At 42.7% G+C, this 27,692-nt stretch overlaps 2 long non-coding RNA genes and 1 pseudogene across 6 annotated transcripts in view; 1 reads left to right on the top strand and 2 right to left on the bottom strand.

Moving 5' to 3' along the window:
- The window catches only part of LOC132683425 (uncharacterized), a 54,358-nt gene extending 39,257 nt beyond the window's left edge, over window positions 1-15,101 (top strand). For 3 of the 4 annotated variants that reach the window (XR_009612226.2, XR_013557969.1, XR_009612225.2), the window contains 2 exons: window positions 6,324-6,455; window positions 7,699-7,775. This is a non-coding gene — a long non-coding RNA (uncharacterized LOC132683425). Of the gene's footprint in view, window positions 1-6,323; window positions 6,456-7,698; window positions 7,776-10,297; window positions 10,509-13,819 lie in introns of those variants that run through there. The other variant, XR_013557968.2, reaches the window with a different exon arrangement.
- On the bottom strand, window positions 1,587-27,479 carry LOC132683424 (uncharacterized). 2 transcript variants are annotated; one of them, XR_009612224.2, is made up of 4 exons: window positions 27,310-27,479; window positions 25,749-25,794; window positions 15,078-15,250; window positions 1,587-1,925 (listed from the first exon to the last, which is right to left on the bottom strand). It is a non-coding gene; the product is annotated as an uncharacterized LOC132683424 (long non-coding RNA). The 2 variants fall into 2 exon arrangements; XR_009612223.2 differs by lacking the exon at window positions 1,587-1,925 and adding an exon at window positions 7,750-7,829.
- LOC132683423 (glyceraldehyde-3-phosphate dehydrogenase pseudogene) lies at window positions 11,559-13,173 on the bottom strand (annotated as a pseudogene).
- Window positions 27,480-27,692: the final 213 nt, after the last annotated feature.

Below are 27,692 nucleotides of genomic sequence, written 5' to 3'. Positions count from 1 at the left end.
TGGAGAGCATCATTCAAATCATTGAAGGGAATCCTACCCTCCAAAGGGTTCCCTCCTAGAAGTCCTATATGGCCTATCCTCCAGCTTTCCACTGGGTACATCTTTTTTTCTAGGAATTAATTACCATTGGCCTAGATTATTTATTTCTGTGCAGGAAAGATACAGAATGAATCTTAGAAACAAGACTAACTTCAGGTTCTGCTGAGCTGTAAAACTAAGTGGATGTGAAATATAAATCAAGGAAAACCACGCCAGCATTTATTTGTTTCTTTAGCTCCTGTGTGACTATGGAAATAAAATATGATTAAGGAAGAAATGGAAAAAGAACTAATGTTGAAATTATGGGCAATATGCATGCTTCTATCTGTGTGATTGTCAAATCAACATATTTTAAAAATCAAATTAGCTTGTGGCACATTAGGTTCTGTGCCAAAGGGTCCATAAGGAGGTACCTAAAATGCCATATTCCTAAGAGCCACGTTGTGGGGAGTCAGGGATCATTATGTACATATAAAATGTAATGAAGAACTCCAGGCAGCATAAAAACACTGCCAAGCAATAGCTTCAAGCAGGAAGCTCTATAGGAATTTCTAGGAAGGAGAGGACAATAGCACCATGGCTGAAGTCATCCAGATCCAGGCATTTCTCCCAGGGAGAGAGGAGAAAGATAAATAGATCCCCATCCTGATGTGTGTACTATTAGCACGTCACTGAGGATTTAGAAAACAAAGAGCACCACAGTTCCATCACCCTTATAGTAATCGGTATAGTAAGCTTATCTGTTCGCTGCTTATGTTGTCAGCCACAGCACTCATTTACCTCCCTACAGCACTCCTAAGGCATCAGCTATTTTGTTGTTGTTATTAAATTTATCATCACATTATAGTTAATATGAGGAAATCGGTCAACAGAGATGAACCCACGTAACTTTACACAATTTACAATCTGGGAAGCCAGGATTGGGAAGCCAAGTTTCTCTTGTTAGCATTTTTCTGCATGTGTCTCTGAATGTTTGACATAGGTATTCATCACAATGTGCATGTTTTGTTACTTTTTCCACTCGTCATTATATAAATTTAGTAATCATTTTTGGTAACTGCATACGATTTCGTTGAGTGGCTGTACCACCATTACTACACATTTCATGATCGCTGAACTTTTCATATTTTCAGATTTGAAAAACATTTTCTATATAAAACTCTTTTATCTGTCCAATATTTAGGCTATTAAGGTTAATTCCTAGGAACAAAAGAGTAGGAAGGCTTTTCAAAAAACCGTGTTGTCAAATTCTCTTGTCAAGAATATAAGGATGCTCTCGGTTGACCACATCCCTGCCAGCACTGGGAAGAATCATTAATAAACAAAACCAAAGATGTAAATTGATAAGCAATAATGAACTTCCTGTTTTAATATGCTTTTCCTGACCACTGATTAATTCATTTATCTTGGAATATATCAGTGGGCAAAATAAGTAAGCGATCGTATGTCTGTTTACTAATTCCACTCAAGTATTTTTATTGGTCATACCACTCTGACAGCATGTGGAAGGAAGACCAGTTAGAGGGGGGAAAGAGTTGAGGAAGGGAGGCTGGTTCCCATTCTATCTTAATAGGATGAATAAGCTAAACGTTCAACTGAGTAATTTAAAAGTGACAATTGGTGCATAGAAAATATAGTGTCACAAGTTCCATGAGTTATTTAGATATTTAGTTCTAGTGGAATTTCCTTATGAGGAAGATATTATCCAAGTCCCCAACCCAGGCAGTTACATTTGATAAAATCTTTGTAGGTAGAAGTGAGAGATTTTCAAAGCTCATCTTCACACTCATTTCTTTTCCAAACTCTTCAGACAGACTGAGGCTGTTGGGTTGTCATGTTGAGTAGCTTCAAACTGAGGTAGCATGTCAAGCAGGAGTGATGTGGTTCTGGTGAGAGATGTTGAAATCTGAGTTTTTGTAGCATAAGAATAAAATTGATGCAGCTCTGTCTCATGGCTCCCTCCCCGGGAGGGAGGGAGCTACATTTCTGGCTACAGTGCAAGCATCATACAGCCAGATGGTTTGTTCGAGTGTGGCTGTCACACAATGAGGGGCTACTTGAAAGCAGTCAGATGGTAACACAATCGATTATTGTCATCTTAGAGAGTAGACAGTATGAAACCAATCATATTCTGTTTCTAGACAAAAATAGCTCAGAAGATGTTTTTATTCTGAGATCATGCATGCTGGATACAAACACACACACACACACACACACACACACACACACACATTTAGCTCAGTGCCTGGTACAAAGTAAATGCTCAGTAAATATTCACCACTTTTGCGATTTACATTATGATTGTTTTATTTTTAAATTGCTGAAGTGAGATTTCCCCCTCATACTCTAAAGGCACCTAGAAATGAAAGGAAAAAAGGAAGAGCACTGTGGAAGATCATGAAAGACCATGAATCAGCAGGCAGGATGAAGGGGGGGGGGAGCTATTTTTAGGATGGGGTTGCTGCTGGAAAGCTCAGAGGAAGGAGCAAGAAGAATAAAGAGGCTGATGAGGAGGGCAGAGGGGAGATCAACGGTTAACTGTGTGGAGTTTCAAGAGCAAGGAAAGGTCCTGGACAGGAAGAGCACTTCTGTGGAAAAAGGAAAGAAATGTGAGCAAGTCAGGGCTCTGAAATCCCTAAGGACTCCAGCTGCCTCAGGCTAAGCCCTGGTCTGTTTCTGAAGCCACAAGGTGCTGAACCGGGCTCATAGGCTGCCTGCCAGGGTGTGTGCGGATTTGCAAATGAGAGCAGATCACTCTACTGTTATCAAGACATTAAAGGCTGAAGCTTGGGGATGATGAGTTGATGGACCATTCTTTTGTTTCATTTAAAGCAAGATTTGCAACTTAATGCTGAGATTTCAGTTTGTTAACTGCACAGAGGATCATGTTCTGTTCTGCACAAAAACCGAACTACAGGTTCCAAGATTTGGGGGCTGGTCTAACGAGGTGGCCAGGACCAAGTGAGCTCAGATACTGAAGAACACTCCCCAGGAAAGGATGCCTTCTGTCTTCCTTGGACAAGTTTGCTGACCTTTGCCCCTGCTGAGGGGAGAGGAGGTGGCATCTCACTTCCTGGTGGGCACACAGTTTATTCAGGGTCCCCAAAGAGATTTGGCAAGTGGAATCTCCACAGACCAAATTGTGTTTCAGCCAACATCGCTGGCTCTGTGCTTGTAGTGTCAGTGTCTGCCAATGGAAGGGACACCATGATGGGTTCACGTAGGACATTGCCAACCACCCACCTGGCTTGAAGCCAGCACCTTCACCCTGCTGTACTTCAGTTTCCACATCTGTAAGGTGAGGGGACTGGGGAAAAAGCTCCCTGGGTGTTCAGTCATGATTGAACTTACGCAGGTGTAAAGATACGCCTGCAAGATGTGGGCCTGGAGAACAATTGAGAAATGTTCAACAGAAACGTTGGCTGAAATAGGAGGAATATGATCTTTTCCAATTGTATTTTTCTTGGCCCAGGACCAAGTATTTGTTTAACCCCTCTCTTACCTTTGTGTTATAGCCTATTAGATATTTTTTTTAATAGCCTATTAGATATTTTTAATGAGCTCTTGCCTGTTGTACGTGTGTTTATCAGTTTGGGCCGTGAGCTATTCAAGGACAGGGACGGTTTTGAATAGGAAATACATTTAGGAACAAAAGAGGAATATAGTGAAGCCTCCTTCCCCTGGCTACCCACTTCCTACTGGCCACCAAATATTATTGTTTTCTTGTGTCTCCTTCCAGGGTTGTTTTATGCACGCACACAAAAATACATATGTATTTCCCTTCCACTTGCTCCCAGTACCTTTCAGGGAAAAATGATAGTGTAGTATATGCACTGTTCTGCATTTTCTGCTCAATACTTTATCTTGAAGCTCTTTTTACATAGTAAATAATGAGTTCCCTCAGCCTTTTTTATAGCTTCATGGTATTCCATTATATATATATATATGTATATGTGTGTATATATATATATATATATATATACAATTAATATATATATTTACCATAATTTATTTAAACAGTCCCAAACTGATAAATATTTAGGTTTTCAATCTTGTGATAACTAATACTATAATGAATAATCTGATGTATAAGTGATATTGCATGTGTGTGTGCGTGTGTGTGTGTGTGTGTGTGTGTGTGAAATTTTGTGCTAATGAAAGAAATGGTAGATATCGTTTAGCGTGATTTGGGAAAGACCAATGGGGTCTCTCACATCTGGGCACTTAGCCCACCAACACCAATTTCATTTGATTTCTCCTAGTTCTACACTGGGACTCATTCTTTTGCTGAAGATTTTGTCTCTTATTGAAACACTAACCAGTTAAGCCTCAACAGTCATTTACAATCTATGATGAAATGACTAACCCCCTGAACAGCTTTGCTGTGGTTGTACCATGCTTCTGCTTAATACACTTATTTCTGTGGTTATCCCCACCTTCGGTCAGACACTTTTGGCAAAGCATGCAAGGCCTTTCACAGCCGGCCCCTGCTCATGTTTACAAACTTAGCCCTTCTGGTTGCAGTCATACTTCACTTCTGTCGCCTCTCAAGTGAGTGATGGCTTTCTCATCTCCAGGCCTCTGCTCACGGTGCACCTCTACTTGGATTATTTTCCCTACTACCTCTAGACCTGCCAGTGCCTTAGCTCAGTCATCGCTTCCCCTGGCTATCCTTTGCCATCTTGCCTGGTTTCAGCTCTTGAGGGTCATCCCGTGGACTCTTACTTCCATCCAAACAGAAGTTCCCTAGCATTGCAATTGCTTTTAATAGTTTTTTTAATAGTTTAATTTTAATAGTTTTTTAATTTTTAATAGTTTAATTCCTGTAACTTAATAGACAATAAGTTCCTTATAATTAAGAACTTTTTTGTGTGATCCTTTTATTTTTAGTGCCTATAGCACAACAGGGACTCAGAATGTTTTGGGGATGATAAATGAATAGATTATCTTTCAGTCCAAGGGATGAATTAACAGTCAACCGATCAAAAGGAATATGGGTAGAGGAACTAAAAATTGGATTAGATTGCCATCTGGATTATTTGAGCTGGGGTGTCCAAAATCTGACTGTATAGTTAAACATATACACTGGCTGGAATCCCTTACAGAACTAGCGCAAGAGAGTCGTGTTTTACCAGTTCCTGCATAGACTCACTCAGTCAGGGGATTGACTGTGTCCTTTAGCCACAGCTGTCCGAGGTAGATGGCGTAGAAGTTGTCCTTTTGGGCTGCATTGATACTGTCAAGATGAAGATGCAACCGGATCATTGTTTCCCTTGTGGTCACATCGAGGGAATGAGGCAGAGGGGGGCAGAGCACAGACATGAGCTGGCCTCATCTGGCATGGCAGAGACATAGCCAAATGAGTCACTCTGGTGTCTCTCCCAGGATATTTGGCTTTGAGATGTGGGTTTGAGTTGGGGAAGTTTGGTTTTATAGCCCTAGGCCTTGGAACTATAAGGTGGAAGTAGGCATCCCTAAGCAACTTATTGTAGGAAGATTTTTCATTTGCATGTGCTGAGGGTTGGGATGACCTTCTACCTTGGATATGAGAGTTGTGTAAGTTTCAGTAACACAGCATCACTTCCAAGTAGACCCATGGGACCAGCCCCTGTCATAATTCTTAAGCCATCTTTTCCTAGATATTATTTCCTTGATTCTTGGAAAGTTGGATACTTCCTTAGATTTTTGTACAACTTACGTGACTTTCGGTTAAAACTAGGCAAGCTAAGGCCCCAAACATCTTTAATTTGCTTATGTAAGCCCACAGGACCTCATATCATGTTGGTACTAGGATAAAGTGTTTGTTAATCTCATAAAATATTAGTGAGATTTCCCTGTATTACAGTGTGTGTATATGTGTGTACGTGCATGTGATATATGTAACCTGAGTGGTGGCCAGGATATCTGCTGAAGATTACAGCAATTTCAGGGTTGGGTTAGGTTGATATATAGCTGACTTTCAGTCCTGGCTTCATATTGGCATTATATGACCCATGGCAAATTATTTAACATTTCTGTCACTTGTGTTGTCATCTGTAGAAGAGGTTGATGATAATAATACCTTCTTGAGACATTTTGAAGATGAAATGAGGAAATAGATGTAAAGTGCTTCAATTGGTGCTTGGCACACAGTAAACGTTCAATACGTGAGAGCGATTATTATTATCAAGGCACTTTACATGCTTAGTGGAGAAGACACAGTGGCCTGTAGAGATCCTGGTAGGGGTCTGGTGTTGAGAATATGCACCAGCTCTCACCGTTCTCTTACTTCCTCACCTCTTCAGAGGAGCTTGGAGATGCAATAGCCAGATCATGGTGACTTGGACATCCGTTGGACAAGAACAGGCCCTGGGGGATGAACCCAAGATGTGGATGGGAGCTTGGCAAGGCCACAAGTAGATTTCAGGAGAGTTCAGGTGCAGATGGGTCAACATGGGTCAGCATGGGGACAGTCAGGCTGCCAGTGCCATGCTGCCACTGTGGGGCTGGGTTTCTCAGTGGAAACTGACGGGAGAAGGCAGACTGGTGGGTGAGGGGAAACTGTGCGGCTCAAGTCTCCGACAAAGGGACGGTTTCTGTACTCTAAAAAGAACTCTGCAAGCCAATGAAAAAAAGCCCCAAACCCTATAAAAAGTAGGCAAAGGATATGGACAGTTTGCAGACACTAAAAGAGAAATGGCTTTTAAGGACATGGAAAAGCTACTCAGCCCCACCCATAGGAAGAAAAATGCAAATTACAACAACAGTGAAATTTCATTTTTCACCTGTCAGATTGGCAAACTGAAAAGAGTTTGATAATACTGAGAAATGGCTTTCTGCCAATTGGTACAACTTCCAGAGAAAGAAATTTGTTAATATCTGTCAAAATGTAAATGCAAATGCCTTTGACCTAGCAGCTCTACTTGTGGCAATGCATCCCACATACATATTCTCAAATGTGTGAAACGATCCATGTAAAGGATTATTAATTGAGGCATTGTTTGTAGTAGCAAAGTTTCAGAACATTCTGAGAGTCCACTAATAGGATTGGTTAAATAAATAATGAGGCATCAATTTAATGAAATACTAACAGCTGTCAACAAGAATGAGGGAGTTGTTTATAGATATGAACTCCAAGGTTTCCTGTTTAATGAAAAAGAGCAGTGTGCAGAAAAACATGTCTAGTGGGCTACTATTTGCTTAAAAAAGAAAAAAAAATTACTATATATATACTTGCTATCATATATATATATATATATATACATATATATATGATATATGTATATGCATATGCCTAAAATAGGTAATAATTTGCCTAGTGAGTAGGGAATTGGGAATTGGGGGCTTGGGGATAAGGGAGGGAGAAACTTTCCACTTTGTACTATTTATAGTGTTTGAATTTGAATCATATTAATTCATTACCTATTCAATCTTTTTTAAAAATAGCAATATTGCATCTTGCTCCCTAATACAGCCATTGGATTTAATGTGAAAAATGCTATAAAATATTGATTAATGCAATTACTTAATCCCCCACCACCTTACTCCTCCTGTTCCATTTGACACTCACTAATATTTGAACGGGTTTGATGTCCCAGGAAAATGCTACAGGTTTATCCTATAGCTCCCCTCATCCCCGGCATCCATACTCAACTATTGCTGGACGTGCCCCCTCCCCAGGGAGAAGAAGTTGTGGCGGCATGAGCACGGCTTTGTGAACGACAGAGCTGGATTTGAATCCTGCCTGTATTATTCACTGGTTATGTTAACTTGGCTGAGTTGCTTTACTTCTCTAAACCTCAGTTTCTGACCTGTAAGTAAAGTAAAAAAAAATTAAGAAAAAAAAGGCGTGTTTACTGTTGCATCTGAAATCAATCGTGGCTATAGGATTTAAAGTATCTAAGGATCAAGTTCATTAATAACAACAACTTTATTGTGGCCCGCCACACCCATATCCCAATTGACCTTTGCCAGAGTCATGGTGGAGCTGGCCAAACTCAGCGCTGCCCCTGGTTTCACTAACACACTCAGTAATGACCTGGGACCACTGCTATCCTGCTGGAGTTGGTCTCTGTCCTTCCCAGCTCAGCCGGTTCCCCCTCTAAGGTACCGTCGCCACCTCGGCCCTAAGAGTTCCTCTTTTGTGTCCAAAGTCTCTGGCTGCTTTTGGACAGACTTGGTTATTTTCTCTGGTTGAGAGAAAGTTCCTAAAGTTCCTTTAGTATTGGGGTATGGGGGCCAGTGTGTGATGTCCGCAGCACCAGGGACCTGGTGACAACCACACTTCTCTTGTGGGGATTTGTGCCTGGTGTATAGGCGTAGGCATTTCAGGGGGGTGAATTTCGGACCCCTATGTGAACTTTTCATCCACGTACGTACCTGTGTCTTGCCAACTGTTTATTTAAGCAACTACTGGGCCCTGTTAGTAAGTGATATCAAAAACTTGGAGGTGGTTGTTTTATAGTCAGTCTAAGCAATGGTAGAAGGTTCAGGTTTACATGTGCTCATATACTTGAATGGGGGGAAAAATTCATATAGGGTCAATAGCTTAGTTGCTATGGTGAGATAGAATGCTTTTTGAGAAAGTTTCTCTTTAAAGTCGAAGCTTAATCACGTTTAAGGCGGAGGAAAAACAGAAGGAGAAAAAAAAAAACCAGACTGTGGTAGGCTAGATTTCCCCCAGATATTATTGCTGCTTCTGTCTCTACAGCCGAACATAACAGCTGGTGAGTAGAGAGAAACTGGAGAAAGATCTTTTTTGCCTTTAATCCAGTATGCTGTTTTCCTGTGCCCGTTTTACTGTAATTCTCAGCGGCTGCAGGACAAAAGCTGTTGACTGATACATGCAATTACCTCCTCTAATATTGCTCTCAACTGTCGGCCCTGACTGACAAAAGTGGATGAGGTTTAGTTAAGGTCTGGGAAAACACTCTTCTAATAAAAGCCATTCCCATCTCTATGATCACCTCCCTCCCTCAGACCTTTTCATCTGTTTTCTGGAAAGATAAGGCCTGGTGATGGAAAGTTAAAAAGTGGTGCTGAACTTGGACGATCACGACACCACCATTTACCTCATAAAAACTCTCACAGTGTGTGTCTCTGTGTGTGCCTGTGTGTGTGTGTGTGCAATTTGCATTTGAAATAAGGAAAATCAGTTTGGGTCTCTGGGCAAGTCTTTTCCCAAAAAGAATAGGAGGTGATTTTAGGAAGTTACACCACATCCTTTTTGGGCTCAGACCTCTTTTGGTTTTTGTAGGCAAAAGTAAGCCCTGAGGAGGTACTTTCCTCAGTGTCCTTCGGCAGATTGCTGGACTTGGATGCTCTACTTCCTAATGGAGGATGTGCACGGCAAAACTGTGTTTAATGAACTGTAGGTGGAAACCTTCTCCTTCCTGCTGATGCAATGCTGTACGTTGAATGCTCACAGAGCACCACAATCCGAAGGAGTCAAGGCCCTCCCAAGGAGCCCTGGGCAACCCCAAGGAGGAAGAGGGGCGAATCTAGCGAGAGGGTTCTCCCCCTCCCCCGCCCATTCTCGGCTTAGAAGAATTTACAGTTCACACAGGAGGAGGGTGAGACACAAAAGTGAGGACGGCACCCTATTTACAGGTGTGGTCTGGGAGACTGAAGTGGAAAGTACAGGAAGACGTCCTTATACAAAGCGAACACTGTGTGGATTGGGCTGTGTCCCTGTGTTTTGAAAGGCCTGCTTGTTGCTCTGAATGCAAACTGCTGGCCATGGTGCAGGCATAGGGGGTTCTTCAGGAGGCAGCACTTGGCACAAAGTCCTCACTGATCCCTTTGATTGGTGCGAGCAGAGCAGACGGAGGGGGTTGGGGCTGAGGAGGCTGCAGTTTGTTCCCATGCCCAGAAGGGACCTAACTTCGGTCCGAAGGAAGTCTGCTCCCTTATCAACAGAATGAGGTAGCTTTGTCCTATCAGTTTTCCCCTGTGTTGGCACTCAATTTTCATAATACAGTTTGTAATGTGATAAGGTCTACACATTATTAATAGTAGCAATAGTATGGCAAGATTATTCCTATGCAGTTTTGGTAAAGAACAAAGGGCCAGGCTGCCGATGAAGTATAATTACCTAGGATTTTAGAACCAGGGCACAACATGTTCCTCTTTTTCAAGTATCTGCAGACTGTTTACTAAAAAAATGCTTCTCGTGGAGAGAAACCCACCTTCTACCTCCACCCCACCCCACCCCACCCCACCCCACCCACATTGATATGGAGACTATACATCAAGTTAACACCTTGGTTGCTTTCTGTAGGGGTCACAGAGAGTGTCAGCTGGGGTCAGATGAGAACAGCAGTCTGACTCAACAGACATTTATTGCACTCCTGCTGTATGCCAAGAAATGCACTGAAATCTGGAAGTGTGTAACACAGGAGAAGAAAAGGCTTATCGCCAAGGAGCCCTCACCTGGAAAGAGAGATGGAATCTCAGCCTAAGGTGGTGAAATGTTGACATGCTACCAGGAGGTGAGTCCATGGACAGAGAGCAGGAGATAGTTAAACTCAGCTAGGTCAAGAATGGCTTTCTGGAAGAAAGGGATGCTGGAGCTTTGTAACTAAGTGGCTACTTCCTTGGCTGCTTTACAGGCACTCAAAGGCCACTGCTCTATGTCCAAGGGACAACAAAATATTAAAGGGGCAGCAGGGTCTCCCTTAGGGCAGTAACATCCCAGTAATGCAGACAGGCATGTGACCAAACAATGGCATTATGGTGTGATTCCACGGGGCCAGCAATAAGGCACCACAGGGGCACAGATGACGAAGGGGGTGACCCGCTTCAACTTTCATGATAACGAAGGGGCTCACCTGTCACCTGTTTGTGCTAATAGTGATTGCACCGTGCTTTTCCCATGCCAGGCCTGGCTCTAAGTACTCTGGATATAGCAACATGTGTCATGTTCACACAACACTAAATGAGGACACGAAGGCAGAGAGAAGTTCCTGGATGCACAGTTAGGGCCAGGACTTAAACATGGGTTGCCTGGCTCCTGAGTCCATGCTTGTCACCATTCACTACTCGCCCTCCAATAGGGAGCAAGCTTCATTCTGGCCTTTCCTAAGGGGGAAGCAATTGAGCCCACTGTCTCATCTGGCTTCTGGGGAGAAGGCTGAAGAAACTTCTAGGCAAGGAATATTGAAGGAATTTTTCAGTTGTGGAATCCTGCCCCCAACCCCCTCCCTGCCACACAGAATCACATGTGCATTCACACCTACACAACACATATACACCCTCTTTCTCTCCCTTGGGCCCCAATTCTGCCTTTGCATCAAAATCACCCAAATTTTAAATAAAATACCGATGCCGAGGCCCTTTCCTGGATATACTAAATAATCGTATCTGGGAACAGACCTTGAGGATCTGTTTTTTCCATTTTTAAGAAAATTAAATGACATGCATGCCCAAAGTAAAAATTCACAGTACAGAAAAGAAAGTGTCTGCCCCTTCCATCCAGCTTTCAGTCCTTCCTTCCACAGACAAACACTTCCAACAGTGACTTGTGATCTGTTTCCTTCTAGAAAGCAATGATCTCACATGCCCATCTGTTATTTTCCTCTCTCTCTCTCTCTCTCTCTTTTTGGCTGGGTATTTATTAATGGCACATGACAAGGCAGGTCTCCCCAAGCCCCTCCCCTTTATCAAGGGGTCTGGGATGGAAACCATATAGAGGTCAGGATATTCTCAGTGTGTGAGGGGAAGGGTTGGGGCAAGGACTCTCCAGCAGCTGAGGGCTTCTCTTTTCCTCTTACTCTTGCTGGGACTGGTGATCCAGGGGGCTCTTACTCTTTGGAGGCCATCTGGACCACAAAATCTACCACCCAGTCCCCTTAGCCAAATTCATTATTATACCAGGAAATGAACTTGACAAAGTGGCCATTGAGGGCAATGCAGCCCCGGCATCAAAGGTGGAAGAGTGGGTGTCACTGTTGAAGTTGCAAGAGACAACCTGGCCAGTGTAGCCCAGGACGCCCTTGAGGGAGCCCTCCGATGCCTGCTCCACCATCTCTTGACGTCATTGTATTTGGCATCTTTCTCCAGGTGGCAGGTCTGATCCACAACTGACATGTTGAGGGTGGAGGCATGGAAAGCCATGTCAGTGAGCTTCCCATTCAGCTCAAGGATGATCTTGCCCACAGCCATGGCGGTGCCAGTAGAAGCAGGGATGCCGTTCTGGGCCCCTCCTCAGTCATCACACCACAGCTTCCCAGAGGGGCCATTGACAGTCCTTCCTGCTGGGTGGCACTGATGGCATGGACTGTGGTCATGAGTCCCTCCACGGTGCCAGAGTTGCCATGGATGACCTTGGCCTGAGGGTCCAAGCAGTTGGTGGTACAGGAGGCATTGCTGACAATCTTGAGAGAGTTGTCATACTTCTCATGGCTCACGCCCATCACAAGCATGAGGGCATCAGCAGGATGGGCAGAGATGATGACCCTCTTAGCTCTACCCTTCAAGTGAGCTCCAGCTTCCTCCATGGTAGTGAAGACACCAGCAGACTCCACAACATATGCGGCACGAGCATCACCCCATGATGTTGTTGGGAACTTTCTCTTAGAAGACGGAGATGGGCTTTCTGTTGATGACGGGTTCCACATTCTCAGCTTTGACTGTGCCATTGAATTTGTCATGGGTGAAATCATACTGGAACACATAGACCATGTAGTTGAGGTCAACAAAGAAGTCATTTGGGATGACAATATTTACTTTGCCAGATTTAAAAGCAGCCGTGGTAACAAGGTACCCAATAAGGTCAAATCCGTTCACTCTGACCTCCACCATCATGTCTGGAGGATGCAGCTGGCACTGCACACGAAGACGCTGCTGTCTATTGAATGGGGAGGCGCAGAGAGCCCCCGTCTGTTATTTTTTAACCTCTGTAGATGATTGTGATGAATAGTCAGGTGAGAATCTCTGACCTGTGCCCTGCTCTGTCCACCTCAAAGATGTTTCATCTGTGGGAAAGGAGGGCAGGAAGAAGGAGGCTTAAGAAGTGGGGACTTTTTGAGTAGATGAAGTAGAAGGAGAGCCAAAAGGGCAAAGCTCAGAGAGAGCCTACTCAATGTAGCACACTGCTTCAGAGTGAAAGAGGTGAGAATTCCTCTAACACGCATTGAGTGCTAACTGCTGAGAGAGGCACGGTGGCGAGACACAGTCAGAAGTGAGTGGGGATCAATAAGGAAGTGTCTTCCAGAGGAGACTTGAGAAGTCTCAAAAATGAAAGGAAAGGGTATCTGGGGTGGAAAGAATGGCATGGGATGTGAATGCTCATTCGCTCATGTATTCCGGGTATTTTTTCCTTCAGTCCTTTGGGATGCGGTAGGTGTAATTGCAAGAATATGCACTGTGGTTTCAGGCTGCCCTGGATCACAGGTGTTGAAAATATAGTAGGTATGGTGACGGTCATACAGGAGGCACTGGGAATGAAACATGAAGTAGACATATCCTTATGTTCAGTCTCTGGGGAGACAGACATCTAGAAACCCGCTAGTGTGATAAATGTTTTCCTAATGGTGGGTAAGTAAGTGCAAGGTATGTGAAGGGTGGAATAGGACTAGTAACACTTGGTAATTTTTTTTTTTTTACTCTTGGGATTTTTTTTTTTTTTTAAGAACTGAAACAGGACCTTCTTGGTCAGAGTCTTGAAATAGATCATCTTTTTGGTCCTCAGATTCTGGAAGGGGTCAAAACTGACCTGTCACAGACAAACTTGGGGACATATAAGGTTTGGTGGACTTGAGCAAGCACTTGGTTATAGTTTTGTGGTCTGTTTGCTTTCCAGAGCCTCCATGAGTCACGGGAAGACACAAGCGGTGTGCCTGCATACCTGTTGGATAGCCCTTCCTCTTCTAAATGCAGGCCAAGTCTGAGTTAGAAATCAAAGGCTTAACTGAGTTTTATTATTTCCAAGACTTTTACAATTGCTTTTCTAACTTCCTAATTATACATTTTCATTTTCTGAAGACAATCTGGAAAGGATCATTAAGGATGCAATTTTTTTTTTTAATGGATCAGAAGGAAATTTTCATGTTGTACCCCAGACTAGCCCAGATTAGGTTCCAGGATTTTTTCTGAATAGGATAGGACTGTCATAGGAGGGACTGTGAATCTTTTTTTTTTTTTTTCTTTTTAAGCTGGAAGGACTTTTAACAGTCAGATCTTTTCCTTTTTAAGTTCCTATCTCATGCCAATATGGTTGTCTATGCTTTGTCTTTGCAGCAGCACCATAAGGAAAGTAGGGCCCTTGCCATCATTTTACAGATGAGGGAAATGAAGACATCAAAATATTCAAGACTTTACCTAAGATCTTTTTGTTCTGATAAGTGGTCAGGCTGGTATTTGAACTTGGGTAACTCCACAGGAAAGTCCAGCTTTTCATTTTGCCGATGAGCCAACTGAAGTCCCAAGATGGCTTACTTCATTGGTTGCAGATCTTGGAGCTCAGGGCTTCCGATTTTGTGTGTTTTGTATGACACGAGGGTCACCCCTGAGGAGTGACCTGTATCTTGGGTCTCTTTCTTCCCAATGCATCTCATATACAGTCACCCTTCAGCCTGCTCCCCCCTCCCCTACCCCCACAAATCCATGCTTGTGGTTTCCCCGAAACTGCAGATGATGGTCCCAGCCTCTGTCTATCTTGACCTCTAATATCTCTGGCATTGACCCCACCATCCAGCCAAACCAGAGACCCTACATTCCTCTACAAGAACTCTAGATACATACTTTCCTGTCTCTGTCTTTATTCACCATTTCCCACTTTCTGGTATGCCCTCTTCTTGTCAGATCCACAGATCCCAAGGCTACTTGTCTTTTAGACCCATCATCCAAGCCACCTCCTCTATGAAGCTTGTGAGGTCCTACAGTTATATAGGATCTGTCACTCTTGCTGAAGGATAAGGGATAGGTTGGAGAGGAGAGGGAGGGGAGAAAATTGTCGGAACTCAAAAGACAGTAGGTATGAAGCTTGGAGGTGGATGCAATGATGGATGACCCCAAGGCTAATCAACAGCCACGGGAGTTGTGGATTGTTGAGTGCTTACCATGTCTTGGAGCAGTTAAATGCTGTCATCTCCTTCAATTCACAGCAAGTCATTGGGTTGCTGCAGCTGGGAGGCAAGTCTAGCTCTGGGTGAAGTCACAGCTTGTGCTCTTACTTGTTATCATGTTGTTTCTGGACAGCTGGTTGTGGGGCAGGAGAAGAACAGAGCAATCTCTGAAATGGAGGAGTAAAGGGATGAAACAAAATTGAGGTCATGGATTGAGACAATGCAGTGAGAGATACTGGAATCAAAAGGGTTGATTGAGGGCCATGGGCAGAGTGGAGCTCTCTTAAGGATATGGCCCTCGGTCCCTGCACCTTTGTCATAACAAGCCAGCTCAGCTTGTGGTGGTCATCTGGGCACTGGGGCCTGCACTTGTGGCTTGTGTCTTGCTCTGTGTTTCAGGGCTTTTGGTTCCCAAACTCCCTGAAGGCAGGGACTGTGTCTATGCCTTTTTAAAGTAGAAACATAGTCCATCCTACCAAGTGGCCAAAAGGAGGTGGGCAGAGGGACAGAGGGACAAGCACCTTGCTCTGCCCAAGGATATGGGGAGGCTTCACACAGAGATGAAATGTCCAGGCAGAGAAGGGAACAGGGTGAGGGAAATTGGAGATGGACGGCAGGGCACGTGTTCAGGAGGGAAGGCCCAGAAAGGCCTGGGAGTGGTGTTTAGGGATGTGAGAGTGAGTCAGGAGCAGCCAGGGGGGGAAATAAGACAGGTTGGACCTGGGCCTAGATGTAAACGCGGCCCCTCACCCTGCCCTTCTGTGTGTATCTGACACACACACTCCAGACTACTCCCAGCAACTTGTCGTTTGACACATTACCTTGTTTGTGAGCCTTGTGTAGGCCCAGGAGAGACCCTTCTTACTCCTCTTTCAAGGCATTTTAAGCACGCATCCTGTGAGGCCTGCGTTAGCACTCTCAGCTAGAATTCACTGTCTCCCAGCAAGTGTCTTTTCTCCCTCTCTGTTCTAGCGCTGGCCACGCTGTTTTGTCTATCTTCCCTACTATTGGGAGAGCTATTTCCGGGGGAGGAATTTTGTCTTCTCTTTGCACCCCCGATGCTAGCGCATAGTAGGTACTCAGCACGTTTTGATGATCGAATGACTCTGGACTAGCATTCATGTTTTTCCCATAGACAGTGTAAGCGGTCAGTGGGGCCCCACAACTCCGGGAATTTCCCTATTTGTTCCGTGAAGGCTAGTGGGCAGCCAGCATCCCGCTCACCCTGACTCCCTTCAGCCTCCGGTACCTGCTTACCCCGCCATGTCATTGCTCTGCATTTTCTCCTTTATCACTTTTTTTTTTCTTTCCTTCGAGGAGTGTAGCAACCCCTCAGGAGTTCGATTATATTGCAACATGAATAAGATATTTGAATTATGCTGTTTAAACGAGTCATCGCACCCCTAGTGTAATTGTTCGCCCCCTGTCCCGCTAAAGGTGATCTGCATTCCCAAAAGAATGCTTTGGGCCTGAATAGGGAATTGCTGAAATTGCGTGTTCCAGTTCTCTGGCTTATCTTGTGCATTGCAGGGTGTGTCATTTGTTTTACCCCTGGGCAGATGTGAACTTTTAAATCGTTACTCAGTGGAGCTGCTGCTATTTACAGAAAGACGTTGAATGGTAGGTAGCGCCCAACGTTCGTATATGTGTGGTGTGTGTGGAGGGGACAGAGAACAGCAGAGCGCAGGCTGGTGTGGAAGATGGTGTCCGATCTCCGCGAGGCAGTTTCTCAACATAGAGGAAAGCTTAAGCTCAACCGATTTAGGTTTTGGATTTGTGGTCTGAAGTCTCCCTGTTCCACATTTCCTCCATACGAATTTTGGTCACTCTAAAATATTAGCCTGCCCTGATGTCCTCACGCTGGATGGATCACCGAGGTAGCTCGCTATGCCTTAGCACTTCTTCATCTCGAAGCTGAGTTATAGGATAGGATTTTTGTACTCCCCAAATGGAGTGGGCACATTTCCCTCCATTGTTCATTTCTTTTAATGAAGAGAACATGATTGATTGTCAGACTGTCAAACATAACTAACTCCAGAGCCACCACTCATAGTCTGTGAAGGTCTCAGGAACTGGTGGTTATGTTGTCTCAGACATTTCAATTACTCAGACCTCTGTGCATTTGAGTTGGGGCAAGGCCCACACTGAGATAGACAGGAATTAAACTTTCCAAATTAAGGGTGAGCTCTATTCCTAAAATGATAGGTAAAGTCAGGTGTTATATTCATTCAGCATGCCCATGAGACAGAAATACGCTCAGGGACTGGTAATATAAGAGAAACAAGCCCTGGAGGCCCCTGCCCTCAAGAAGTTCACAATCTAGTGTGGTCGACTGGCATGCAAATGGTAACAATGTAATGGAGGCATGTACGATACACTGTTGGAAATCGGTACAGCAGGGCCTGCCCGAGGAAGTTAAGCAAAATTTTAAAAAGGAGGAGATACTTTTGTTGGAACTTGAAAGATGAGTAGTGGTGTTTATGAGGGTGCACAATTTGGAGGTGGGCATGCTAGGCAAAGGCTAGGGTGACTAGAGCCTCATGGATGGTGACTGAGATGAGGCAATTAGATCATGAAGGGCTTTGTGTATCAAAAACTATATGCTAGTTTTGCACTGTAGATGTATTAGCATGTGTTCATCTGCACGAATGGAAACCTCCAACACTACTGACTTAAACACTGAAGAACATTGATTAGCATATATAATGTGCTCAAAGGCAGGGAGGTTCTAAGATGGCTGAATTCAGTGGCTCAACTCTGTCATTAAGGACCTAGGCTCTTTCCACTTTTTTGCTCTGCCATTCTTGGTATGGTCCTTTATCCTCAGACTGCTGCTTCTTTGGATCGCAAGATGACCAAAGAGGAAGAGAGGTTTGTTTGTTTGCTTTCTGACTTGATCTGTGTCTTTCTAATCAGGGAGGAAAATCTTTCTTAAGATGATCCCCTGACAGACTAATCCTCATGCCTCAGTGGCCAAAACTGCATTACATGCCCAACCCTAAACCATTCACTGGCAAGGGGAATGCAACCACCATGACTGGCTCAGACCAACCTGGACTCACACCCTGGAGGGGACAGACCCACTTCTTCTGAAGTACATGGCCAGGTAGAGAATACTGGAACAAATTTGGGCCTCTGAGAAAAAGTAGGGGGAACAGGACAAATGGCTGCTGAGTTGGCAACTGACAGTGTTTGCTACAGTAGGTGATGAGCAGGGGGTGGCATGGTCAGCTTTTCATATTTAAAAAGATCACCCTGTCATTAGTGTAACCTTTGTTTTTATAGACAGAAAACTGAGAACAAGTGGAACAGTCTTATGAGATAGCACGTCATTGATCAATACTTGTGTTGAACTGGAGTTCAAATTTTCCTTGAGTCATGCTCTCCACCTTAAGGGTGGGAGGGGGTGGAGGGGTGGGTTCCGTGCAGAAAAGAAGCTTTCCATTCTGGATTTGCCAAGAAGTCCTTTATGGTATCATGGCAAGCATGCTATCTCTTTTAAATCCAGATAATGTGGTCCACTCAAAAGGGCCATTATAATCCTAGAATCCCAGCATGTTGGAGCTGGAAGTGACTTCGAAGTGATCTAGTTCAAGACCTTCACTTTACAAATGAGGAAACTGGGGCCTAGACAGTGAAGTGACTTGTTAAGTTCCAGTGTCTGGTGCATGGCTGAGCTGGAATCACGCCCGCAGCTTTTCTTGACTCTAGCCCTGTGCTCTTCGTAATGGTTTCTCAGGGCCACCTTCTATGGAGGCTTATGTATGCACTCAGGAGTGCTAGAAAGGCTCTGCAGGACTTCTTCCTGTGTTTCTATTATGCTTGAAAACTACCCTATTGGATTTTTCTTTTTAAAAATAATGCTTTGGTTTTTATAAAATCGCAAACAATACTGGTATGTATGTTGAAGTTCTCTTATTATTCATTTATGATATGATATTAGTGTGAATGTGTCCCTCTGGTTTTTTCTTTGAAGCAGTTTTAATGGGGAATGAGGAGAGACCTTCTGGGCCCTGGCAACCTCAGAGAGGAAAGGAGACCCTAAGAAGAAGCTTTAAGATGTGAAGTGGGAGGGGCACCTGGGTGGCTTAGTCAGTTAAGGGACCAACTTTGGCTCAGGTCATGATTTCACGGTTCGTGGGTTTGAGCCCTGCATCGGACTCTGTGCTGACAGAGGCTGCTTTGGATTCTGTGTCCCCTGTCTGCACACTCCATCTTTATTTCTTTTATAAATGTTAACAAAAACAAGAAATGGTTTTTTAAAAAAGATATGAAGCAGGAGACTTGAGGGGCTCATTACTTTGCTGGGACTTTTCTTTTTTTAAAAAAAAAATTTTTTTTTAACGTTTATTTATTTTTTTGAGACAGAGAGAGACAGAGCATGAACGGGGGAGGGTCAGAGAGAGAGGGAGACACAGAATCTGAAACAGGCTCCAGGCTCTGAGCTGTCAGCACAGAGCCTGACGCGGGGCTCGAACTCACGGACCGCGAGATCATGACCTGAGCCGAAGTCGGACGCTTAACTGACTGAGCCACCCAGGCACCCCTTTTTGCTGGGACTTTTCTTATGACACTAAGCAAAATAAGGCACTAAATAAGATCTTTGATGTCAACTGAGACATTAATACGTGGCAATTGGTTTGCAGGTGTTGGATGGAACCTCTAGCCCATTTTTCTTGGTAACTCAAACATCCATTCACGGTGGCCAATCGCACCCTGCCTCCACTCTTTCCTTTGACCTTCAGGGTGTTATGTGTCCACCCCCCCAAAACATACATATGTCTTGGCTAAAATTTTTACCCAGAAACCTCTGAAAATTCATCCTTGTAGACAGAGTGGTACCAAGAAGGGGGGTGGGGGGGGAACAAGTAAAAACTAGAAATAGTTCCAGAATCAAGGTTTTACTGACAACGTGCTACGTGCAAAGCACCAAGCTTAACCAAAGACTGATAAGTCCATCTATCTCAACTTCGCTTTTGAAAATAGTTCTACGGTATATTGGTTTATCTTTCTAGTAGCATGTCGAACATCATACAACTTAGTTCTTGATGTAGAAGGTGGAGAAAGATTAGGCTGAAGCTGTAGAGACCAGGGCATCTTTGGATTTTGTGTAAGGTGGTCTCATTCATAGAAGGATAGATGGAGTTGCTAACCTAAGTTATTTTGTTGAGCAAAGTGGGCGGGAGACAAGGGCTGGCACAGGCCATAATGTAAGAGAAGAAAGGGACTGAAGACGCATGTGTATGGTGCCATTTATATCAATTTATCTTTATAGGCGGGTATGTATACAAAAAAGTAAATAAAATGCTTTTCAACGTTTTTTATTTATTTTTTTTTGGGACAGAGAGAGACAGAGCATGAACGGGGGAGGGGCAGAGAGAGAGGGAGACACAGAATCGGAATCAGGCTCCAGGCTCTGAGCCATCAGCCCAGAGCCTGACGCGGGGCTCGAACTCACGGACCGCGAGATCGTGACCTGGCTGAAGTCGGACGCTTAACCGACTGCGCCACCCAGGCGCCCCTAAAATGCTTTTAAAAAGTGACCTGGGTAATCAGGAAACAAGTGACTGTAATCTTCACGTGCATCTAAAGTGATGACATGCTTCAGGCGATTGGCCGGACTGTGGGATTGTTAAGGGGGCCTCGCTCAAACTGGCAACGTTACAATTCTCTAAAATCGGAAGTGTGAGCATGTGGCTGGGGATGCTGCTCCACCGTGATTTACATTTTTGTTCTACTTTCACCTACTGATTATACAGTTTTTCATCTCATTTCATTTTTGCCATCTTTGTATCAGTAAAGGCTGAATTATAATAAAAATATGAATTGCAGATATAATTATATATATAGTTATATCTAAGTTTATTTCAAAATTGGGTATACTTTGTTCTACAGTGTGAATTTGTCCATCGTAAAAATCCTCTAGTATTTTTATAATGTCCTGATTTAAAGGAACCCCTCAAAGTGTTATGGAGAGATCCCTGAACAAGCTGGTATCATCTGACATTTTTAATTGAGCTCTTGTGAACCCCTTTCACAAGGTGTGCCTAATGAACTGAAACTGCCTTTGGAATCACCCAGGACATTCATCTGGCACCGTGATTGGGCAGAGGCTAGAGGCAAACCTCCCTTTCCTCCCAGCCACAGCCTAAAGCACCTCCCAGAACACACAGGAAGGCCAACACCATTTATTAAGCACTTATGTGTCAGATACTTTCTTCAGGGTAAACCAGCAAGGACGTATATTTTATGCCCATTTAATAGATCAGGAACCCGAGGCCCGAGGGGTTTAGTAATTTATTCAGGGACAAATGAACTGAGCCAGTGTTTAAATCCTTAGCTCTTTAATTGAATAGGACAGTTTTGTTGTTTTCTTTTTCTCTTCCCATACCAACTCAGCCATTCAGGAAAAAAAGCAAACTGGAAGGGTTTCCTTACTCTGAAGACTTCCCCTTTTTTTGAGGTTTTTTTCCCAGCCACGGCTTTCAAGATGTGGAAGAGGAGATGGGAAGTGAAAGAACAGGTGGGGACAGATGGGAACAATCTCTCTCCATTCAAAGGTTAGGTTTTGCTAGGAGAAATGCCAGTCTAGAAATGACTGTTCTAGAATAGCTCAAACTTGGGGTAACTTCCCTCTGAGAACCACATCCATTCATTTCTGGAACCAATGCCTGGTATCAGTGACCTGGCTTCCAGAGCTTTCTGATCTTACTTAAGACCATTTCATTCTTAGTGTGTTGGACAGGGAGTAGAGCTTCTGAGTGTTCAAAGACAGAAAAATAAGAATAAAACAAGGGGAGGGGGTCTTGATGTGAGCAGACAAACCTTTCCCAAATCTTGGCTTCTTAGAGGTAAGCTTCCTTTTGTTAAGTAGCAAGAGTTGAAAGAAACTTCCACTAAAAGGAACATTCACTATAATCTCCTATGGCCTACAATATATTTTTAAATTTATTTATTGTTTAATTTACATCCAGGTTAGTTAGCATGTGGTGCAACAGTGATTTCAGGAATAGATTCCTTAATGCCTGTTGCCCATTTAGCCCAACCCCCCTTCCCACAACCCCTCCAGCAACCCTCTGTTTATTCTCCATATTTAAGAGTCTCTTATGTTTTTGTCCCCTCCCTGTTTTTATATTATTTTTGCTTCCCTTCTCTTGTGTTTGTCTGTTCTGTGTCCTAAAGTCCTTATATGAGTGAAATCATATGATATTTGTCTTTCTCTGACTAATTTCGCTTAGCATAATACCCTCTAGTTCCATCCATGTAGTTGCAAATAGCAAGATTTCATTCTTTTTGGTTGCTGACTAATACTCCATTGCATATATATACCACATCTTCTTTATCCATTCATCCATCGATGGACATTTGGGCTCTTTCCATACTTTGGCTATTGTTGATAGCACTGCTATAAACATTGGGGTGCATTTGCCCCTTCGAAACAGCATACCCGTATCCCTTGGATAAATACCTAGTAGTGCAATTGCTGGGTCGTAGGGTAGTTTATTTTTAATTTTTTGAGGAATCTTATGGACTGCAATAAAGTGGAAACAGGGCAATATGGATATTTTTTCTCTACCAGTTTGGACCCTTTATCAACCCTCAGATTCAACTGAGCACGTGTTTATTCCTCTCTGATACATGCACTTTAGTATTAAACTACTCTGAGTTTGTTAAGGGGACAAAATCCATTTAACATTTTAAGTCATTACTTATTGTGTAGGTTTTATCAGTTGTTTTAGCAGAAGGCTTTTGGTTGCTTCCCACATATAGGATTTTTTTTTTAACCTTTAAATAGGACAAAACAGCAGAGGACTAATTTTTACTTCCTGTTGGCTCAAGCAGGAAACGCAAGCCAGACTGATTCCTCCATGTTTGACTTATAACTTCGAGAGTGTCTAGCCAGGTATTCTGAGTGCCATCAAGCAAGTAACAGCTGGAGAACGTGCAGCGAAAGAAACCACACAAGGAACCAAATCACATTTTTCACTTATTACCGAACAACTTTAGGATAAATTGACACTTAACACATTGCAGTCCGATGTTTGCCGCCGTGTCTGATACACGGTACTGTGTGTATATCATGCAATTATGTTCTTCACGTGATTGTTCACATAAACTTATTACATTTTGGAACAGATACAGCTAAAATAAATCTCTTTTGAATTTTCAGCAGAAAAATGCTATTGGTTAATACCAATTAATATACGATTAGACTATGTGTAGTTGTTTTGGGCATATGACACTAAGGGTTCTGCACCTAGTTCCAACGTGTGAATTTTTCCCCTCACACCAAGCAATGCTCCAACACCCGCTAGGCATCCTACAATTCAACTCAATAGGTTTCTCATGCTGTCTCTACAGAGATAGTCCCACAAGACTGCCCTCCACTTCGCATAGCTTTTGGCAAGTCTAGGCTTGCTACTTTTGCTTCTGACAGACTCAGAGGTTCCCATGACACCCTCATTTTTTCATTCTATTTTATTTTAATATTTATTTTTGAGAGAGAGAGAGTGCACAAGTGAGGGAGAGGCAGAGAGAGAGGGAGACAGAATCTGAAGCAGGCTCTGGGCTCTCAGCTGTCAGCACAGAGCCTGATGCAGGGCTTGATCTCACGAACCGGAAGATCCTGACCTGAGCGGAAGTGGAACGCTTCACCGACTGAGCCACCCAGGTGTCCCCCCTCCTTGGTTTTGATTAATTTGCTGGAGCTGCTCATAGAAGTCAAAAACATTTTACTTACTAGGTTACCACTTTATCAAGAAAGGTACAACTCAGGAGCAGCCAGATGGAAAGACCTACAGGACGAGGTTCGGAAAAAAAGCTTAGAGCTTCCGTGTCCTTCCAGAGCAAGTCACCCACCCCAAACTGCCATGGGTTCACACACCCGGAAGCTCTTCGAACCCAGTCCTTTTGGATTTTTATGGAGGCCTCCCTCATTACACAGGCATGATTGATTAAGTCATTGGCCTTTGGTGATTGAACTCGATCTCCAGCCCCTCCCCCCTCCTGGAGGTCGGGGGTGGGGGGATGGGACTAAAAGATGTAACCCTGGAATCACAGGGTTGATTCCACAGGCAACGAGCCCTAATTCACAGGGCAGTCCAAAAGTCCCTTCATTAATATAACAAAAGGTACCTTTGTCACTGTCCTCACTTATGAAATGCCATGGGTTTTAGGAGCTCTGTGTCAAGAACCAAATATGTATGTCTAATTATAAAATTGCAATATCACAGATACCCATTCTCTGACCATTTCATACTGAAATAACTAAATTATGCAGTAATAAATTATTTGTTCAGACATTTTGAAGGAAGAGAAAGGTAACCTAAGATATTTTAAAAGGTAGCATCAGAAAAAAAGGTAATTATAAAGTAGAAACATAGTTAGGCTGGTGGTGGTCCGACCTTCAACTGCCTTCTTTTGCTTTCTGATTGAGTAGTTAAGGGACCTTGTAAAGGCATCTCTACCATTTTTACCCAAGGAATTATCAGCTTTTATGTGAATAATATCAAGGTGCTGTGATCTGTTGCCCTCTGCTATGATATGCTCTCAGCAACTCCTAAGACACTGTTAAGCATTAAACGGACCCAGGCTCATTGAAAATAGTGATCTTTATACTTTTTAATTCAAGGAAACGAGTAGCTAATTTGGGGTAGGAAAGCATAACAAGACATGTTTACAGTTTCTTCTTGATGATAGGGGCAATTGGTACCAAAATTTATTCAACCACTCTCCTAGTTTCTGAATTTGGGGCTGAGTCACATGCAAAAGTGAAATATTAGAGCCTTTGAATAAATTCCTTATTTAACCTTCCCTTAGAATTTGCTTAATTGGCATGGGTTCTAAATTATAAGCCACAGAAAAGAATATACTTCTAATTTTTTTCTTTAGATGTGATTCACATATAAAATTCACCCCTTTGAAATGCACAATTTAGTGATTTTATGTATATTTACTAAGTTGTACCACTATCACCACTATTTAAGTGTATAATATTTTCTTTACTCCCCAAAGAAATCCCATACCCATTAGCAGCTGGTTTTCGTTCCCCCTTCCCCCGTCTCTGGCAACAATTACTTCACAGTCTATTCCCTATGGATATGGCTATTCTGGACATTCCCACCTTTTTGATAAACCAAGTCATGTTGATTATTCTTGTCTCACTTCTATCAAGAGTCCTCTGCACTCTCCTAGCATGCACTCTTTCTATATGGAAAGCCTTCCCTGTGAAAATATCTGCATAAAGAACTTATGATTTTATTCTTATATCTTATTGTCATATCCAGGTTATTAGTTCCAGGAGATCAGGGAAAATATCTTAAGGTTTAGCGTTTACTGGGGACTTCTGTGTTATCAGGGCTTAACCGAGCTTACATATTTATCGGGCACCTACTGCATGTTAGGCACTGTGCTGTGTGCTAAGGATACAGTCTCTGCCTCAGAGTTACCTAAGCCTCATCACAACCTTTGATGTTTTATACTGTTCGTGCAATCTTATACACAATGGACTTGAAGTCCAGGTTTTCCCAACAGGCAAGTGAAGAAGAAGGATATGAACCCAGGTTTGGACAGCCTTTCCAACTCACACTCTCCCCATCATGGTCCCCATCACAATCTTCATATGAAGATTCACCACGTGGACCTAATTCAGTACTTATCACTCACTGTGTTGATCCATGTTACTGTTGGTGTTGGTCCTCTTAACACAGCCCTGTGGTAGACAATTTAAGAGTTAATAAACTTGTTTTAAAAAGAAGTAGAAAAATGTTTAACCTCACAAATTATTAGAGAAATGCAAAGCTACAGAAGAAGGAGGCACTATTTTATATGTGCTAATAAACATTTTTAAAGTAACAATATGCAAGTGTTTGCAATATCTTTACATTTGATGAAAACGTGAATTCTTAAAGTCCTTTGGAAGACAATAGCTGTCCAAAACAAACAAACAAAAAAAGTTCAGTCCCCTGACTTAAAGGAATTTAATGTAAAGAAATAATCCAACAGATGAGAAGAGTTTTATGTATGAAGATATTCACTATAGCATTCTTTCCAATTGTAATGCATTATTTAAATGTCCAAGAATAGTTTAATAAGTGGCATAGTATGGCAGATATTTTTAATGGAACATTATACAGCCACCAAAAGTGATAATTATGAAGACCTGAAAAATGTTTTAAAACAATGAAAAAAAAAACCAATGGTGTTTTAAAAAACATATATATAAAACATATATACTTATATTTAAACCTTGAATACAATTATATAACAATTGCATGTACAAACAAGTTTTAAAAACTGAGGACAATATCTGGCACATGGTAAATAGTAAATATTGGTTGAATGAGTGACTGCCTGAACAGAAATAGAGAAACACTCTGCATGGTATGTTATGTCCTTTTCACAAATTACAAAATTTGAATAGTGTATTCTGGTTGAAGAAAGACTTTTAATAAGACTAAAGGCTATGTAGTGACTCAGGAAATGTCAATTATAAAATATCATTGCAGGTCTAGAAAACATGTAATATTTTAAATGATGCATGCATACAAATGATTTATAACAAAACTTTAGAACATGTAGAGAATGTTAGTGAATATATCAACAATCATAATAGTTTTAGTAATGTGGTATAATAGTGTTTTTGTATTTTTAAAATAATTTATTATCTAATTTCAAAAATAAGATAGATTGGCTAAGAGTAATAATTAAGAACATAAAGCCTTCTGCTAGCGGAGAAAGGAACCATGTAGGAGAAAGGAACAGAGACAAGCTCTGTTCTGCAAGCTCTGTTCTGCAAGCTCTGAAGTTGAGCTTGTTGCTACAATAGACAGTCAGAAGGGAGAGAGATCTGTGGTGGGTTTCATAACAATCCCTACCATTTATTGGATGATGACTCTGCCTGGTTTATGCTAGAAACATTCCATATGCTATCTTGTATCCTCATGGAAGAGTCTGGTAGATATGGAGGCCACCTCCCACTTACTGTATGACCTTGGATAACTTCGTCTGTAAAATGGGAATAACAGTATCTACCGCACAGAGTTGTTGTAAAGCCCAGTGCCTGGCAGACAAAGTGTTCAACGGTAGCTATTCCCATCGTAACTCGGAAAGATATTATTATTCCTTTCTTACAGGAGAGTAAACTGAGGTTTATAAATATCAAAAAGAGAAGATTCAAACCCAAACACATCTGCCAAACACAGAACCCAAACATTTCCCACCATACCTTGTCAAGTATATTGCTGATGGGAGGGAATGTTCATTTCGAGGAGACCTCAAAGGGAAGCACATCCTCCGCTCACAATTTTACACGTTTGACAATCGAAAATTTCCCACAGGCCACGTTCTAGTTTAATAAATTTGAAACTGTGTTACTCCTCCATTGCACAGGTAATGCTGGGGCCAGCTGCTGCAAGACACATTCATGTAACAATATCTGCCTTGTAACTTTGCTTTGTGATGCGGGGTGAGTCAGCACAGTAGTGGTAGGCATCAACTGGGAAGCCCCTCTTTATACTGTGATGGCCACCAAACCATATAAATACAGCCTATTAAAATGAAACAAAATATTTCCCCAGATTAACTTCCCCTTAACTGGATCTCAAAAAT

Source organism: Panthera onca, chromosome C2 (genome assembly GCF_046562875.1).
Source record: "Panthera onca isolate mPanOnc1 chromosome C2, mPanOnc1 haplotype 2, whole genome shotgun sequence".
Classification (NCBI taxonomy): Eukaryota; Metazoa; Chordata; class Mammalia; order Carnivora; family Felidae; genus Panthera; species Panthera onca.
This window is presented reverse-complemented; position numbering and strand designations above follow the sequence as displayed.